General features: G+C 38.8%; 1 protein-coding gene across 3 annotated transcripts in view; it reads left to right on the top strand.

Moving 5' to 3' along the window:
• The first annotated feature begins 4,221 nt into the window (after positions 1-4,221).
• LOC137244052 (serine-rich adhesin for platelets) overlaps positions 4,222-19,165 on the top strand; it is a 403,539-nt gene continuing 388,595 nt past the window's right edge. For 2 of the 3 annotated variants that reach the window (XM_067772531.1, XM_067772529.1), the window contains exon 1: positions 4,222-5,722. The gene's annotated coding sequence lies outside the window, so the exon portion shown is untranslated. The remainder of the gene's footprint in view (positions 5,723-19,165) is intronic. The other variant, XM_067772530.1, reaches the window with a different exon arrangement.

Raw genomic sequence — 19,165 nt, 5'->3', positions numbered from 1 at the left:
GAACATTTTCATTTTCGACCTGTGGCAATCGCTTAGGATTCTTTTCGTTGGCGACCTTTTGAATGATAGTTTTAGATTTTAACTTTATAAAGATTATTTTGGAACTTGAAAAACGATATAAATATCAGTTATATGAAAACTGTATGTATAGCCTCCAAAATCATTATTGGATACACTTTATTTCTTTCAGTTCAGAAACTTCTAGTCTGATTATATATGACCGTAAAGTTGAATGATAATATCATGGTACAGGTTCGAGAAGGCCCATATCTCATTTTCTTTGAAAAACGCCCTATATCAGAATTGGGTCAAAAATATACGTACCCAGAGAATTTTTTTAATGTTTTGTTTTAATAAAAATGCAATTTAGTTTAGTCAATTTTAATTTGGCCGTGGTAATTTACCACCAGCTAACATTTAGACATTTTAGCAAATTATAAATTGTTTGTTTTTTGGTTTGCATGAAAATCAAAAATTCCACTTTAAACAAAATGGGCTAAAGTTGTTCATGTTTATTTCACTTGCAAAATTAGGAAAAATCCAAAGAATGGCCCGTATTACATGTTACGATACGTGATCGAAACTCATTTTTTAAATCACAATAGCTCTGAAAAGGTGGATCGGATTAATGGCATATTTGAACTAACGACAAATTGTACTCGTTCGATTCATTATTTATTATCATTTTCAAAAAAAGTTTGATAGTTGCATAGTTATCACTTCAGTGGAAATGGTTTGCAGGCACTGATGTTGTTGTTGTTGTATCAGTGCTTCGCCCCATCCAATAGGTCCGACCGATCACAAATTGTCATCAATATCCTCTAACGGGAGTCCGAGGAAACTTGCTGTTTCAACAGGGGTGGACCATAATGTGAGGGGTGTTAGAGGCATTAGTTCCACATTACAATTAAAGAGATGGTTGGTGTCATGTGAGACACATCGCAAGTAGGGCATACATTTTGTATGTCGGGGTTGATTCTGGATAGGTAAGAGTTTAACCTGTCACAGTATCCGGATCGAAGTTGAGCTAGAGTGACTCGCGTTTCCCTGGGGAGTGTGCGTTCCTCTTCCGCAAGTTTTAGGTACTGTTCTTTGAGTACTGGATTCACCCCGCAATTCCTGGCATAAAGGTCCGACGCCTGTTTGTGGAGTTCACTGAGGACCTGCTTGTGGTTTTTTGCTTCATACGGCTGAGTTCTCAGGTGCCGTATTTCCTCATAAAGCTTAAGCCCTTGGACAGCGTTGGCTCATCAATCAGATGTCTGTTGGGATGCCCAGGTTTCTGCGTGTTCAACAGGAACTGTTTAGCTAGCATCTCATTTCTCTCCCTGAAGGGGAGTATTCTCGCCTCATTATGTAGATGGTGCTCTGGGGACATAAGAAGACAGCACGTGGCGGTTCTGAGAGCAGTATTTTGGCAGGCCTGTAGCTTCTTCCAGTGAGTCGTTTTTAGGCTTGGTGACCATATCGGGGACGCGTAGCATGCAATCGGCTGGCCAATTGCTTTGTAAGTGGTAATGAGCGTTTCTTTCTCTTTTCCCCAAGTACTGCCAGCAAGGGATTTGAGGATTTTATTACGGCTCTGGATTTTCGGTACAATTGCGGCTGCATGCTCACCAAAATGTAGATCCTGATCACACGTCACACCCATTGGTGTGTAGCACAGTCGGCAGCGTAGTGCCATCGACGTGGATGTTGAAACTGGTCGACCCCATTTAATTTGCAGTCACTGATCGTAAGACGTAATACGGGCCCTGGTTGAAACATATGAATTCTTGAGCAATTCAACAAACTGAAAATTTAAATGAACCGGAAAACTAAATAAAGGCAGAAAAGATTAGATATACATATGTGAATTTAAAATAATAAAACGTTGAAAAATAAAGGGACATTCACAGTCTTGATTTAGAAATAATAATAATGTGAGTATCCTGTTTTTGAAATCAATTCAGAGAGTTTAGTATCCTCTACATTGTATTTTTAGTCAACTTTTAATTTAGTAAACAAAAAAATATGTCAAGATATTTTTCATTGGTTTTGAACTTGTTTGAAATTATTTTGCTTTTTAGCTCATTATTCCTTTTTTTAGCAACAACGCAAAATTTTTTCTGGCAGCACTGGTACTATGCTCCGTATTAGAAAAGAATTTTCTTATATATGGCATCATGAATTTACTTCTCAATGCTTCTCACTCATTAATTCCCACTCAATATGCTCAATGGCTCAATCAACGTTCTCTCTTGAATTAAAAGAAGGGGGCAAGATTACTTTGCATTTTGCCTTTTGAGAACCAAAACACAAGCATCCATCCATATGTTTTTGAAGGCACTTCCTATCGTGGGGTTTTTATTTGTTAAGTTTCATTTAAATTTTTATTTATATTTCTTTAGTCTTCATTTGCTTTTTATGCTCTTATTTCTTCTTCAACCGCTTTTGTTTTGTTTTTAGATTGTTTTTGCTACTATAATGACACACATACTTACCCATGTATGTTGTTGATTTCAGTGCCGTATTATCTATCAGGCAGTGTGGGCAACTGCTTAAGGCCCGCATAAGATAAGGGCTCTTATAGACGCAAAGAAGGGTCCAAAAAAGTATCGAGAGTCCAATGTGATGAAATGTATCTTTAAGTACAATGCAACTTCTTCGTAATTTAGTGAAAAAATAGAGAAAGTGTAAGGTAGGGGCGGCTTTGATGTAAAATATCAAAGCAAAATAGAACTGACCTGTTTCAACCTTTACTTTCTATACCATAGAGCCTTCAGTCATCTATTACTAGCTTACTAAAGGCTTGGTTTCCTCCAAAAGAGGTACCGCTAAGGACCGGCCGGTATACCCATCGTTTCTAGCGCCAACGCTTTGTTGGAAACTACGAACTGTTACGACAGACGAGTTGCACAAGTTAATTTTACATTTTTGCATGTTTTTTTTAGTCTTTTTATAATTTTTCTTTTAATAAACTCACAAGAAAAAACTTTCAATTCAAAAATGTTGTTTATTTTATAAATATTTTGAAATATTTGACAAAATATTAACCCTTTGGCAATACCGTCATGGGTTGTTTTATGCCCGGCCGCTATATTACGTTACGGTGAACTTCTCCGTCTTCTTAGTTTCCACATAATTACTTTTCCATTGCAATATTTTTGACAACGTACTCTACCGCTATGTAACGGCCTCTATATAGCGGCACCGCTTTCGAGGAAACCAAGCCTTAACTCATGCACGGGTTTTCAGTGCGCGTTTAAACTAAAGTTAAAGTTGACTAGAGTTATATATAAAAGCTTATTCAAAATCTCATGATAACTTTATAACTCAAGATCGAATGAACCATTTTTAGAGATCATACCTGCGTTAGTTTTGTAAGTGGGTTTTGTTCCATATGTAGACCAATTTTTGAGGTATAGACCAAAATGTGTACAAGAGTGACACCAGAATGTGCTTTCAAAATATGGCTATCGAATAGAATGTGTTATTAGGGTTCTACCTGCGAGCGGTAGTTTAGAAGGAGATGGAAAGAGGAAGTTTTACAAATAGCCATAGCTTGAAAAAGAGGAAAAGGTAAATAAGAGATAGGAATAGGAATTGGAAGATATGGATAAGAGAAGAAAAATAGAGAGAGACTGAGGAGCTGGAAAGAAAGTAGGAGTAGGAAATGAAGAAAATTCGAGAGGAAGATAGGAATGAAAGGCAAGTAGAGAAGGGAATGAGGTGAAGAAAAATAGGCAGCTTGAGGGAGAGGAAGTAGAAGAGAGAAAAAGAGGGCGGCCCCGAATCCGCCGGATCCGAAGGACCAGGTGGAAAACGATTTAAATTCCTTTAGTGTTACCTATTGGCGCCAGCTAGCGCAGCGAAGACGTGGCTGGCGCGCCTTGTTTGTGTGAATGAGAGTGCTAGTGGAAGTAGGAGTGAGTTATAGAGTGAAAAGGGAACGCTAGGTTCGCTTTTGAAAAGTAGGCAAACCAATTTTCGGGCAGAACAATGTATGCCGGGTGTGATGATATTTCGTAAATTTAGAGAAGAGGCGCCATTTATATTATGTTACGAATACCTTTGTACCCCGACATGGTTGATGCGCTCCTGGTTATTGTTGGAGCAGCTGCTCCACTACCAACCACTACAACGACAACAATCAAGCAGTCAAGTTGGAATTAAACAAAAAATCGAGTTAAGTTCGAATGATGCGAGCGATCGAAACTGTTGCTTAGCACGGATTCTTGTTGTCGTCGTCGTCTTGGTGGTGCGTCCAGTGAATAGCGCGTTTTATACATAAAATGAAGCGATTTAGAATTTTAAATGTAATGTGTTTTTAGTGTTTATATTTTACGAAGTTTGAATTAATTTTAATATGATTTTACAAAAAATAAATAGTTACTTGCTAAAGTGAAGCTGTGTAAGCAGCGCTGTATTTGTGTTCTTTTGTATAGCTCCCAGCAAAAGGAACGGAACAACTGTGTTTGCCAGGAAGCAATCCGTGTTTGTTGTGTTTTTGTTTATGGTTTTTTTGGCAAAGCTGCTGCTAGCCAAGTGTGAAGTGTCGCCTGTTTAGGGCTACCGCTGCTGTTTCATCTGCTATTTTGTAATTTGCATTAGAATTGAAAAAAATGCAAACCTTTAGAATTTAAAGTATTTTTTTATAAAAATAAGAGAACTTGAAAGTGTTGCGAAAATAAGCCCAGTGTATGCAGTGTAGCAACGTCTTTTGAAATCCAATTATTCTCAAGAGCTCCAGCGGCAAATCTGTTGGAGTTGAATAACAAAAAAAAAAAAAAAAAACAGATGGAAGGGTAAAAAAGGTTTGCTGTTACGAATGTGAACGTGGATCATAATAGGAAACCGGTTTTTCTAAAAAAAACAAAAACAAATGAAGAAAAAATTAATAATAAATAAAATAAGTTTGGTGGTCTAACGCAGCATAAAAATAGCTGTCCATATGTGGCTTATGAAAAGGTCCATTCATTCCAGAAACCCAAAAAGAAATCGCTAAATCAGAGCGACGGCCCTGTTTATCTAACTTCAAAGATACATTCTCGATCCGCTTAAAGAAGGGAGCAGTGATAAAAATCGAAGAAAAACGCCGCCCCAATAATCGTTTTTAACGAGTAGCCCATGACAGGCTTATAGGTGCTCCATACTATTGGTGGCATCTCGCCGCAACCCGACTGTTTTCAAGCATCGATGTACACACAAAGAAACAAACATACGTAACATAAGAGTCACATTCCACATTTAAAGTAACAACCAGATTTCCGGGTATCCGTAGTGCTCGCATCTTTTTTTGGTGTAGTTCTTTTTTTTCGTGCAACTCGTCTTCAATGTTTTTTGTTTCTTATTTTATTTTATTATTATGACTGTAGTGCTTACGTCCGCTATTCGTACCTAAATGTTCTCCCGCTGTTGCATCTTCTGCATTTCCACTTAATTACGTATAAAGACAAGTTCGCGTATGCATTTCTGTTTGCGGGATTCGCGTGGTGCGAAAGAACCGGTCGGTCAATTGCCGCAACAATCCAGTTTTTGCTCCAGGGACTACGATAAGCGCCAACAACACTGTTGTATGTATGTGTGTCTGTATGCAGATGACTTTGAAGAAATAAAGAATGGCAATATGCAGAAGGCAGTGACCTTTAAGAAGGAAAATAGTAAGCAATATTGGAAATATTTAATTACGGAAACAAAGTCGAAGTTGATTAACTGCTTCAGGAAAGCAACTCTATCTAAGGTAAGATATTTATTTAACTCACTTGAGCATGCATTTACCGATTAGTAGAGTAGCCTTTGTGGGGGGATTGAAGAGGTTGCTCGAGCGCAATATGAATATCGCTACTCCTAAGTGTTCCTAAATTGCTTCTGGAAGAAGGGACTGGCAACATAGTCCAACTAGTCCCTAATGGAACCAATTATCGGTACGTGTGGATCTTTGTCTGACAAAATACTATCAACATCGGTAATATATACCAGGGATTCAATTGGATGGTAAGCGCAATACAAAGTTTATAGCTGCACCGCTTCCGCAACCCAAGTGTTATACGCGAGAGGAATCCGGTTACAAATATGAGTGTATCATACTCTGGTGACCCCAAGTGCATCTTAGAACTAGGTGGTAGGATGACCTATAAGGCTCCATGTGGCCATGTTAAATCGTTGCCGAAATGGTCGGGTGGTATGGTTTGCTAGTATAATTTTCTCCAGCATCAAATTAAAGAAATCGCGCGATAGGGGTCACCTTGTCTGAAACCTCGTTTAGTTTCGAACGGCTCGGAGAGGTCCTTCCCAATTCCGAACGAGCTGATGGTGTTGCTCAACGTCATTTTGCACAGTCGTATAAGTTTTGAGGGGAAACCAAATCCAGACATAGCGGCATATAGGCAGCTCCTTTTCGTGCTGTCGAAGGCGGCTTTAAAATCGACGAAGAGGTGATGTGTATCAATTTTTTTTCGCAGGTTTTTCCAAGATTTGGCGCATTGTGAAAATCTGGTTGATGGTAGATTTACCAGGTCTGAAGACGCACTGATATGGTCCAGCCAGCCGATTCACGGTGGGCTTCAATCTTTCGCACAATACACTTGACAGGACCTTATATGCGATGTTAAGAAGGCTGATTCCGCGATAGTTGGTGCTGTTTGCAGTATCCCCTTCTTGTGGATAGGGCAAATAACACTTAGATTTGTAGGACATCACGATGTTAAAAATGTCAGTTGAAAACACTAGAACCTGTAATTTAAAACTTCCCTCTAAAAACAACTACGAGGATGAGATCAAACAGATAAGAGACACCTGGAATTAATGAACCCTTAGTAAGACCCTTATAAAGACATATGCAGACAGGACAGAATTTCAAATCAAACGTATAGATTTGGTACTCCTTCCAGGTATAGCTCTAAAAATATCGGGTACATCATGGGCGCATTTAAGTAAAAAGGGCTGAACTGTTAAATTGGTTGAGGAAAAGTTCAATGGTGTGATAAGACTATAATCCTTGAGATAGTTCCATAGATTAAAACGAATTAGAAAAAAGAGTGCCGCAATGGGTATAACTTTGTCGGATATACATCTAGTACGCTTTGGTGTAAGGACCTTATCGTATAACCAACCTCCAACCTTCGGTCGAGATACCTTTCTTGTACGTTCTCAAAATCGGTTTTGATTGAAAAATGCATGAAGGAAAGCAAGATATCCATAATATGAAGTTGAGTAGATGAGCCATTTCTTGCGCATCCTTGCGGTGAAGTTGTTAAACATCATCCGTCATCAAAAGTGGAATGATGAGTAAGACTTAATATCATTTTTCCGTCAGCTGAGTTATAGAAAATTTGTTCTATGAACGGCGAGTTGAGCCAACTTGAATTGAAAATGAAAAAGAACTGTCAGACAGCCGAATAAACGCGCTGAGCGAAAAAGATGTTTTCTCCATAATTTGACGTAAATGTGCAAACTTTGAATTGATCAAAAATACTCAACGATGCGTTCAGAAAGTTATCACTTAACGACTTATCAACGGTTGTGTTTGCTCCAAGCGACCTTTGTCGCTTCTGCAACAACGAGAACACTAACTGTATAATACTGTTTTTACACAGAAACTTAATGATCTCATTTCACCTTCTAATGAAATCGTAAATTTTTTACTTTCACACAGAAGTAACTGCTCGATTAGTATGAAGGATGAAATGTCAAGCGAATAAAATGACAATGTTATATGACAGCCACTCATTGCGGAACGATACAAGGTGGCAGCATGGTGACATACCTACATACATAAATAAGAATTCCATGTACTTTGTTTTTGTAAATTCGATGGACAAATGTCAAAATCGGACTGCGCCGGAAGTTTATGTATCAAATCAAATAAAAAAGGTTATAATCAGCTGTTCGGTGCGGCCACCTTGTATCGTTCCGCCATGCAGACAATGACATTTACTTTGACAAATGACATTTTTAAGCACTAAACACACCAAAAGCTAAGAAACTGAACGCTCCCAACAGAGTTGCATTGTGCTTTTGACTTCATTAGGCATTCGATTAGCTACTAATGAAATAATTATAGATTCGAATTTTGTAGGGAAGATTGAGCTCAATAAGCGTCTTAATGTAGAAAACTACCTTTATTATTCAATAAGCCGTCTGTGTGAAAACAGTATAAGCCTCATGTAGATATTGTCATGGGCCGGATCTATCGATACCTGCCGTTGAGGGAAGGAGCTTTGAAAACGTTAAGTAAAACTTGATACGGTTGCCTGGTAGAAGAAATGAACAGCGCGTTTTGTTGGACTCAGTAAAAAATGCCTGCGAGCTTATTCAAGTGAGGTCAAGTCTTCTTCCGCCTATCTCTCCTAACTCAATGGAGGTCTCCACTTTTTCTGCTTACAAACAGGTGTCAATAGGAGTACTTCTTAAGCGGATATTTACCGTACAACTCATCATTATACCTTCTTCAGTACACGCCGTCAGCATCATCCATAGGACCATACATCTTCCGGAGAACTTTTAACTCGAACACTCCCACGACCACCCCATCGTCTCTCGACACCTAGCCATATATTGTTTACAAGAGTTACTCTCCGTTTGATTTCACAGCCGAAATTGTTTGAAGTCCTTCATAGTCTCGAATTTATACTCACCAACAATGACGTGGCTGCCATATAAAATGGGGTTAGATTGAAATGACAGCCCATGGCGGCGAAATAAAACCCGAGTCACTCCGGTACATAGAATCGGCTGTCGTGGCAGACGTGCGTCACTCTGGCATAGTTTTGAACTGAGTATTGTAGAAAGCGATTTACTCCGAGGTGATTCAAGCCGCGTTTCTCTTCCAATTTGCGTCGTGCTCCTTTTTAATTTTTTCTTCAAATTGGCGTCCCGGGACCAACACACTTCATGCCGACTCCCAAAGGCATATGTGAGGCAGCCGAATTTTTAGTGTGAAGCTTTTCATGGCAGTATTACACTCGGAGTTTTTACCAAACCCCTGGCGAGGGGCGACCCCCAATAAGAAATTTTGTTTTTTAATTGAAACACATTTGTGATGGCCGGGAAAGTCCTGGCTTCGGCTGCCAGATTGAAGTGTTACCTATTCAGAATCAACGTCGACATAAGAATATATGCCCTGTATGCAATGTGTCTCTCATTACACCAAAAATATTTTCAGTTACAATTTGGAACCAGCACTCTATTAGTAATGTATCTCTGGTTCCAAACTGTTGAAACTGCAAGTTTCCTTGGACCTCCGTTTGAGGATATTGATGGAAAATCGTAAGTAATCGCACAAATTGGATGGGACTGTCCCAAACGGAAACCGATGAGGCAGCCAAGGCGCCAATGCGCCTATTCTTTCTTTAATATGAGCAAGTGATTCGTCCCTCCAGGCAAGAGAAAGCACAACCCACGATGCATTTGTTAAGTCCTGTGCTATTAATATCATCAACATACGACGGACATTGTACACTCCTATAGAATTTGAACCTTTGCAGTTTAGATCTGCTACAAAATTATCTTCCACAGCGTTAGGTTAAATTGTCTAAAGCCTCGCTTGGCTTCGACTGGCTCCAAGAGGTTCTTTCCAAACCTTACGGAGCTGATGGTGATGCTCAACGTCATTTAGCAAAGCCTTGTAAGCTTTGCAGGCAACTCCTTTCTGCGCTGTTAAAAGCTGCTTTGAAACCTACAATCTCCTTCAGGATTTAACGTGTTGTGAGTATATGGTCGAGAGAAGATTTAGCAGATCTGCGGTCTGCGGAATCGCCTTTCTTCTGGATTGGTTAGCGCACACTTTACTAATGCCGGCTAGATTGTATTTTAAAGTCAAACCAAAAGTTATTAAAGCATGTAAATCCAATCGTAATGCGGTTATTGAGCAATCCTTACTCCTAAGCTGCTTAACTTCTACCAAACTTTGTTCAGAAGTATTTTTACAATTTTAACAGGTTACAACGCAAAATGATATCATTACATAAAACCACAAAAGTCTTGCTCATAATATTACCAACATTTCTTGCGGCTTTCGTATGCGTTCCCTTTCAAGCCTTAACCGAAATGAACGCCGTTCAATGAAATGGATTTTACAAGCACAAACAAGAATAAAAAATTGCCATTTTTGCATTTTTATTTTATTCTTTAGTTTTTGGAAATGATTGCTGCTGCATTTGCGAGTAAAAAGCCAGCAAAAGTTGCATATTTTCCGATCACAGCCAAAGGGTGGAGGTCATTACTTTCGATACGAGACCTAAACTTATGGCCTAATACTACGTTTCCACCAAACCCAAACTCCGTGTTTGCCAGTTTCGTAAGACTGTTAAAACATGTCTAACAAGTAAGGAAGGTTAAGTTCGGGTGTAACCGAACATTACATACTCAGTTGAGAGCTATGGTGACAACATAAGGGAAAATAACCATGTAGGAAAATGAACCGAGGGAAACCCTGGAATGTGTATCAAATGAAAGGCATTAAAGAGTATTTTATGAGGGAGTAGGCCATAGTTCTATAGGTGGACGCCATTTAGGGATATAGCCATAAAGGTGGATCAGGGTTGACTCTAGAATGCGTTTGTACGATATGGGTATCAAATGAAAGGTGTTAATGAGTATTTTAAAAGGGAGTGGGCCTTAGTTCTATAGGTGGATGCCGTTTCGAAATATCGCCATAAAGGTGGACCAGGGGTGACTCTAGAATGTGTTTGTACGATATGGGCATCAAATTAAAGGTATTAATGAGGGTTTTAAAAGGGAGTGGTGGTTGTTGTATAGGTGGTCGCCTTTTCGAGATATCGCCTAGAATTTGTTTGTACAATATGGGCATCAAACGAATGGTGTTAATGAGTATTTTAAAAGGGAGTGGGCCTTAGTTCTATAGGTGGATGCCGTTTCGAAATATCGCCATAAAGGTGGACCAGGGGTGACTCTAGAATGTGTTTGTACGATATGGGTATCAAATTAAAGGTATTAATGAGGGTTTTAAAAGGGAGTGGTGGTTGTTGTATAGGTGGTCGCCTTTTCGAGATATCGCCTAGAATTTGTTTGTACAATATGGGCATCAAACGAATGGTGTTAATGAGTATTTTAAAAGGGAGTGGGCCTTAGTTCTATAGGTGGATGCCGTTTCGAAATATCGCCATAAAGGTGGACCAGGGGTGACTCTAGAATGTGTTTGTACGATATGGGTATCAAATTAAAGGTATTAATGAGGGTTTTAAAAGGGAGTGGTGGTTGTTGTATAGGTGGTCGCCTTTTCGAGATATCGCCTAGAATTTGTTTGTACAATATGGGCATCAAACGAATGGTGTTAATGAGTATTTTAAAAGGGGGGTGGGCCTTAGTTCCATAGGTGGACGCCGTTTCGAGATATCGCCATAAAGGTGGACCAGGGGTGACCCTAGAATTTGTTTGTACAATATGGGCATCAAAAGAAAGGTGTTAATGAGTATTTTAAAAGGAAGTAATCCTTAGTTCCATAGGTGGACGCCGTTTCAAGATATCGCCACAAAGGTGGACCAGGGGTGACCCTAGAATTTGTTTGTACAATATGGGCATCAAACGAATGGTGTTAATGAGTATTTTAAAAGGGAGTGGGCCTTAGTTCTATAGGTGGATGCCGTTTCGAAATATCGCCATAAAGGTGGACCAGGGGTGACTCTAGAATGTGTTTGTACGATATGGGTATCAAATTAAAGGTATTAATGAGGGTTTTAAAAGGGAGTGGCGGTTGTTGTATAGGTGGTCGCCTTTTCGAGATATCGCCTAGAATTTGTTTGTACAATATGGGCATCAAACGAATGGTGTTAATGAGTATTTTAAAAGGGAGTGGGCCTTAGTTCTATAGGTGGATGCCGTTTCGAAATATCGCCATAAAGGTGGACCAGGGGTGACTATAGAATGCGTTTGTACGATATGGGTATCAAATGAAAGGTGTTAATGAGTATTTTAAAAGGGAGTAATCCTTAGTTCCATAGGTGGACGCCGTTTCGAGATAGCGCCATAAAGGTGGACCAGGGGTGACCCTAGAATTTGTTTGTACAATATGGGTATCAAAAGAAAGGTGTTAATGAGTATTTTAAAAGGGAGTAATCCTTAGTTCCATAGGTGGACGCCGTTTCGAGATATCGCCATAAAGGTGGACCAGGGGTGACCCTAGAATTTGTTTGTACAATATGGGTATCAAAAGAAAGGTGTTAATGAGTATTTTAAAAGGAAGTAATCCTTAGTTCCATAGGTGGACGCCGTTTCGAGATATCGCCATAAAGGTGGAGCAGGGGTGACCCTAGAATTTGTTTGCACGATATGGGTATCAAATTAAAGGTATTAATGAGAGTTTTAAAAGGGAGTGGTGTGAAGGCGTTTTCCAGATATCGACCAAAATGTGGACCAGGGTGACCCAGAACATCATCTGTTGGATACCGCTAATTTATTTATATATGTAATACCTGCCAAGATTTTAAGGGTTTTTTATTTCGCCCTGCAGAACTTTTTCATTTTCTTCTACTTAATATGGTAGGTGTCACAACCATTTTATAAAGTTTTTTCTAAAGTTATATTTCGCGTCAATAAAACAATCCAATTACCTTACCATGTTTCGTCCCTTTTTTCGTATTTGGTATAGAATTAGGGCATTTTTTCATTTTTCGTAATTTTCGATATCGAAAAAGTGGGCGTGGTCATAGTCGGATTTCGTTCATTTTTCATACCAAGATAAAGTGAGTTTAAGTAAGCACGTGAACTAAGTTCATTAAAGATATGTCGATTTTTGCTCAAGTTATCGTATTAAAGGCCATGCGGAAGGACAGACGGACGACTGTGTATAAAAACTGGGCGTGGCATCAACCGATTTCGCCCATTTTCACAGAAAACAGTTAATGTCATAAAATCTATGCCCCTACCAAATTTCAAAAGGATTGGTTAATTTTTGTTCGACTTATGGCGTTAAAAGTATCCTAGACAAATTAAATGAAAAAGGGCGGAGCCACGCCCATTTTGAAATTTTCTTTTATTTTTGTATTTTGTTGCACCATATTATTGCTGGAGTTGAATGTTGACATAATTTACTTATATACTGTAAAGATATTAAATTTTTTGTTAAAATTTTACTTAAAAATTTTTTTTTTTTAAAGTGGGCGTGGTCCTTCTCCGATTTTGCTAATTTTTATTAAGCGTACATATAGTAATAGGAGTAACGTTCCTGCCAAATTTCATCATGATATCTTCAACGACTGCCAAATTACAGCTTGCAAAAGTTTTAAATTACCTTCTTTTAAAAGTGGGCGGTGCCACGCCCATTGTCCAAAATTTTACTAATTTTCTATTCCGCGTCATAAGTTCAACTCATCTACCAAGTTTCGTTGCTTTAGCTGTCTTTTGTAATGAATTATCGCACTTTTTCAGTTTTTCGAAATTTTCGATATCGAAAAAGTGGGCGTGGTTATAGTCCGATATCGTTCATTTTAAATAGCGATCTGAGATGAGTGCTCAGGAACCTACATACCAAATTTCATCAAGATACCTCAAAATTTACTCAAGCTTTTGTGTTAACGGACGGACGGACGGACGGACGGACATGGCTGAATCAAATTTTTTTCGATCCTGATGATTTTGATATATGGAAGTCTATATCTATCTCGATTCCTTTATACCTGTACAACCAACCATTATCCAATCAAAGTTAATATACTCTGTGAGCTCTGCTCAACTGAGTAAAAAAATTAAAATGACACCCCAGCCAAATGGATCTTCCTTGTTTATTGATGATACAAGTATCAAAATATAGTAGTTCTATAGGTGGACGCCTTTTCGAGATATCGCCATAAAGGTGGACCAGGGGTGACTCTAGAATTTGTTTGTACGATATGGGTATCAAATGAAAGGTGTTAATGAGTATTTTAAAAGGGCGTGGGCCTTAGTTCTATAGGTGGACGCCTTTTCATGATATCGCCATAAAGGTGGACCAGGGGTGACTCTAGAATTTGTTTGTACGATATGGGTATCAAATGAAAGGTGTTAATGAGTATTTTAAAAGGGAGTGGGCCTTAGTTCTATAAGTGGATGCCTTTTCGAGATATCGCCATAAAGGTGGGCCAGGGGTGACTCTAGAATTTTTTTGTACGATATGGGTATCAAATGAAAGGTGTTAATGAGTATTTTAAAAAAGAGCCTTAGTTCTATATGTGGACGCATTTTCGAGATATCGCTATAAACGTGGACCAGGGGTGACTCTAGAATGTGTTTGTACGATATGGGTATCAAATTAAAGGTATTAATGAGGGTTTTAATAGGGAGTGGTGGTTGTTGTATAGGTGGTCGCCTTTTCGAGATATCGCCATAAAGGTGGACCAGGGGTGACTATAGAATGCGTTTGTACGATATGGGTATCAAATGAAAGGTGTTAATGAGTATTTTAAAAGGGAGTAATCCTTAGTTTCATAGGTGGACGCCGTTTCAAGATATCGCCACAAAGGTGAACCAGGGGTGACCCTAGAATTTGTTTGTACAATATGGGCATCAAACGAATGGTGTTAATGAGTATTTTAAAAGGGAGTGGGCCTTAGTTCTATAGGTGGATGCCGTTTCGAAATATCGCCATAAAGGTGGACCAGGGGTGACTCTAGAATGTGTTTGTACGATATGGGTATCAAATTAATGGTATTAATGAGGGTTTTAAAAGGGAGTGGTGGTTGTTGTATAGGTGGTCGCCTTTTCGAGATATCGCCATAAAGGTGGACCAGGGGTGACTATAGAATGCGTTTGTACGATATGGGTATCAAATGAAAGGTGTTAATGAGTATTTTAAAAGGGAGTAATCCTTAGTTCCATAGGTGGACGCCGTTTCAAGATATCGCCACAAAGGTGAACCAGGGGTGACCCTAGAATTTGTTTGTACAATATGGGTATCAAAAGAAAGGTGTTAATGAGTATTTTAAAAGGGAGTAATCCTTAGTTCCATAGGTGGACGCCGTTTCGAGATATCACCATAAAGGTGGACCAGGGGTGACCCTAGAATTTGTTTGTACGACATGGGTATCAAGTGAAAGGTGTTAATGCTTATTTAAAAGAGAGTAATCCTTAGTTCCATAGGTGGACGCCGTTTCAAGATATCGCCACAAAGGTGGACCAGGGGTGGCCCTAGAATTTGTTTGTACAATATGGGCATCAAACGAAAGGTGTTAATGCGTATTTTAAAAGGGAGTGGGCCTTAGTTCTATAGGTGGACGCCGTTTCGAAATATCGCCATAAAGGTGGACCAGGAGTGACTCCAGAATATGTTTGTACGATATGGGTACCAAATTAAAGGTATTAATGAGGGTTTTAAAAGGGAGTGGTGGTTGTTGTATAGGTGGTCGCATTTTCCAGATATCGCCATAAAGGTGGACCAGGGGTGACCCTAGAATTTGTTTGCACAATATGGGTATCAAAAGAAAGGTGTTAATGAGTATTTTAAAAGGGAGTAATCCTCAGTTCCATAAGTGGACGCCGTTTCGAGATATCGCCATAAAGGTGGACCAGGGGTGACCCTAGAATTTGTTTGTACAATATGGGTATCAAACGAAAGGTGTTAATGAGTATTTTAAAAGGAAGTAATCCTTAGTTCCATAGGTGGACGCCGTTTCGAGATATCGCCATAAAGGTGGAGCAGGGGTGACCCTAGAATTTGTTTGCACGATATGGGTATCAAATGAAAGGAGTTAATGAGAGTTTTAAAAGGGAGTGGTGTGAAGGCGTTTTCCAGATATCGACCAAAATGTGGACCAGGGTGACCCAGATCATCATCTGTTGGATACCGCTAATTTATTTATATATGTAATACCTGCCAAGATTTTAAGGGTTTTTTATTTCGCCCTGCAGAACTTTTTCATTTTCTTCTACTTAATATGGTAGGTGTCACAACCATTTTATAAAGTTTTTTCTAAAGTTATATTTCGCGTCAATAAAACAATCCAATTACCTTACCATGTTTCATCCCTTTTTTCGTATTTGGTATAGAATTATGGCATTTTTTCATTTTTCGTAATTTTCGATATCGAAAAAGTGGGCGTGGTCATAGTCGGATTTCGTTCATTTTTTATACCAAGATAAAGTGAGTTCAAGTAAGCACGTGAACTAAGTTCATTAAAGATATGTCGATTTTTGCTCAAGTTATCGTATTAAAGGCAATGCGGAAGGACAGACGGACGACTGTGTATAAAAACTGGGCGTGGCATCAACCGATTTCGCCCATTTTCACAGAAAACAGCTAATGTCATAAAATCTATGCCCTACCAAATTTCAAAAGGATTGGTTAATTTTTGTTCGACTTATGGCGTTAAAAGTGTCCTAGACAAATTAAATTAAAAAGGGCGGAGCCACGCCCATTTTGAAATTTTCTTTTATTTTTGTATTTTGTTGCACCATATTATTGCTGGAGTTGAATGTTGACATAATTTACTTATATACTGTAAAGATATTAAATTTTTTGTTAAAATTTTACTTTAAAAAAAATTTTTTTTTTAAAGTGGGCGTGGTCCTTCTCCGAATTTGCTATTTTTTATTAAGCGTACATATAGTAATAGGAGTAACGTTTCTGCCAAATTTCATCATGGTATCTTCAACGACTGCCAAATTACAGCTTGTAAAAGTTTTAAATTACCTTCTTTTAAAAGTGGCGGTGCCACGCCCATGGTCCAAAATTTTACTAATTTTCTATTCCGCGTCATAAGTTCAACTCATCTACCAAGTTTCGTCGCTTTAGCTGTCTTTTGTAATGAATTGTCGCACTTTTTCGGTTTTTCGAAATTTTCGATATCGAAAAAGTGGGCGCGGTTATAGTCCGATATCGTTCATTTTAAATAGCGATCTGAGATGAGTGCTCAGGAACCTACGTACCAAATTTCATCAAGATACCTCAAAATTTACTCAAGTTATCGTGTTAACGGACGGACGGACATGGCTCAATCAAATTTTTTTTCGATCCTGATTATTTTGATATATGGAAGTCTATATCTATCTCGATTCCTTTATATATGCACAACCAACCGTTATCCAATCAAACTTAATATACTCTGTGAGCTCTGCTCAACTGAGTATAAAAATATCGCGAAAGCTATCGAAAAACGCGTTTTAACTTCGGTATCAATAATGCGAAAGCAAAAATCAAAAGTTGCATTTCTGCCAAGAGATATTTTGCATAAAAGAGTTGGCAAACACGGAGTTTGGGTTTGGTGGAAACGTAGCATAAGACCGTATACCTAGACTGTTGTGAGTTTGTATTTGCCTCAGACTGAAGTGATTTTGTAGCAGCTTTCGAAGGCGTATGAACGTACGACTATGCAAAAAAAAAAAAACAACAATACTCAAAAGTGCATGGCGTAGGTTCATTTCCTGCTTTAAAAGTATGTACCTGCAAATGCATTTCTTCTGTATGACCAATATCGTTGCATTCTCTCTTGGCTCAATATTTTCTTTGCTTGTTTTCTTTTGTTTTTTTTTTCATCTAGTTTTGCCTGACTGCAGTTTTTCCATCGATTGGGCCTTGCTCGTTTGGTTACTTCATATGCATTTATACACCTACACATATACGAGCTTGCAGGAGCGTAGCAAGTCATAGGCCTATAGAGGGTGAAACTGCCCTCGATTTTACTAAAGGTGGTATATTTGGATGTAACATCACTGTTTGCCACCCTCAATATGAAGAAATACAAATGCGAACTTTTGATCAACGGTTAGACGCCTTTTACTTGTCAGAACGAAATCTTATGCTTTTTCTTTCATCCTTCTTGTAGCGATAAGACATTGCAATGTAAGAGCGTATGTTCAGAGGTCCCGCAAACAATTTATTAATGTTTTTGTTTTTGGAAAACAGCTGAAATAGTTTTTGTATTTATTGTAACTTGAGTTTTTGGCACCCGATTTTTAGAAGCCCTATATTTGCTTCTAATGTCCTGCCAGTTTTCATATAGTAACTTTTCCGTTCTTAGGTAAAACAGGTAATATACTTCAAAGGGCTACAACTCTGTTAACAGGTGCGACTATGTGAAAAAAGACTTCAGACATCTGAAGACGTAAATAATAAATAAAAATGTTTTATTCAGTATCCCTCAGCATAAAACTCAGATTTAGGGGCGGTATTTGCAAATTTTGTTTTGACCTAGGCTAATATATATTTTAAAACTCACACTCCCTGAACTCAAACCTCTTTTATCAAATTATCTGGTATTCTTTGACTCGGCTCATAAAACCAAAATACATCATCATCATTGATTGGCGATTTTGTCCGTTTCAACGGAGGTTAAGTCAAGTCTTCCTCCACCTGCTTCTTACATCTCAGTAAAGGTATCCGCCTTTCTCTGATCCCAAATTGCGTTGTCGACTGAAATACTATTTTGGCTGGCGCGTCTTCGTCCATTCGCATAATATGACCTAGCCAGCGAAGCCTTTGGGTTTTTATTCGCTGCACTATCGTCATATCTGCGCAAAGCTCATACAAGTCATCTTTATACCTCCTTCGATACTCGCCGTTGCCATCACAGCCGGAATCATATATCTTCAGGAGAAGTTTTCTCTCGAATACTCTAAGAAACATCTCATCTTTTCTCGACACTGTCCAAGATTCCGAGCTATATGCTATGATTGCCGACTTGTAGAGCGTGATTTGTTTTCGTCGTTTTAATTGTCTGCTCAGTCCAAAGTAACACTTGTCGGCAAGAGTTATTCTCCGCTTGATATCTAAGCTAATATTGCTTTTCCTGGTAATAATGGTTACCACATTGACGAAGTCCTTCAATGTCTCGAACTTTTATCCGTCACGAGTGACTTGGTTGGCAAGGCGCCTATTCTTTCTTGAATGACAGCAAGTATTACGTCTGTGTCCCCATTTACAGCAATACCCACCTTTTTGCCTCTTTATCTATTCCAGAGAAAGCAGAACTCACGGCGCATTTGGATAGGCCAATATTATCAATATCATCGGCATACGCCAGTAATTGCACGCTCTTATAATAGCTAAAATCGTGCAGATCTGGTCGATCTATGCGATATTAGGCCTGCTATTCGCGGTAATTGGGGCTGTTTGCGGGATCGACTTTCTTGTGGAGGCATGCGCTTATCCGACCATATTTTGCATAGGAGTTGATGCACTTTGCCAACTCTTCGCCTCTGTATTTGAACAGCTCAGCAGGTAGTCCGTCATTACCTGGAGCTTTGCCAATTTTTA

Source organism: Eurosta solidaginis, chromosome 3 (genome assembly GCF_040869045.1).
Source record: "Eurosta solidaginis isolate ZX-2024a chromosome 3, ASM4086904v1, whole genome shotgun sequence".
Classification (NCBI taxonomy): Eukaryota; Metazoa; Arthropoda; class Insecta; order Diptera; family Tephritidae; genus Eurosta; species Eurosta solidaginis.
The sequence above is the reverse complement of the archived record's forward strand: the minus strand, read 5'-3'. Positions and strand labels throughout refer to the sequence as shown.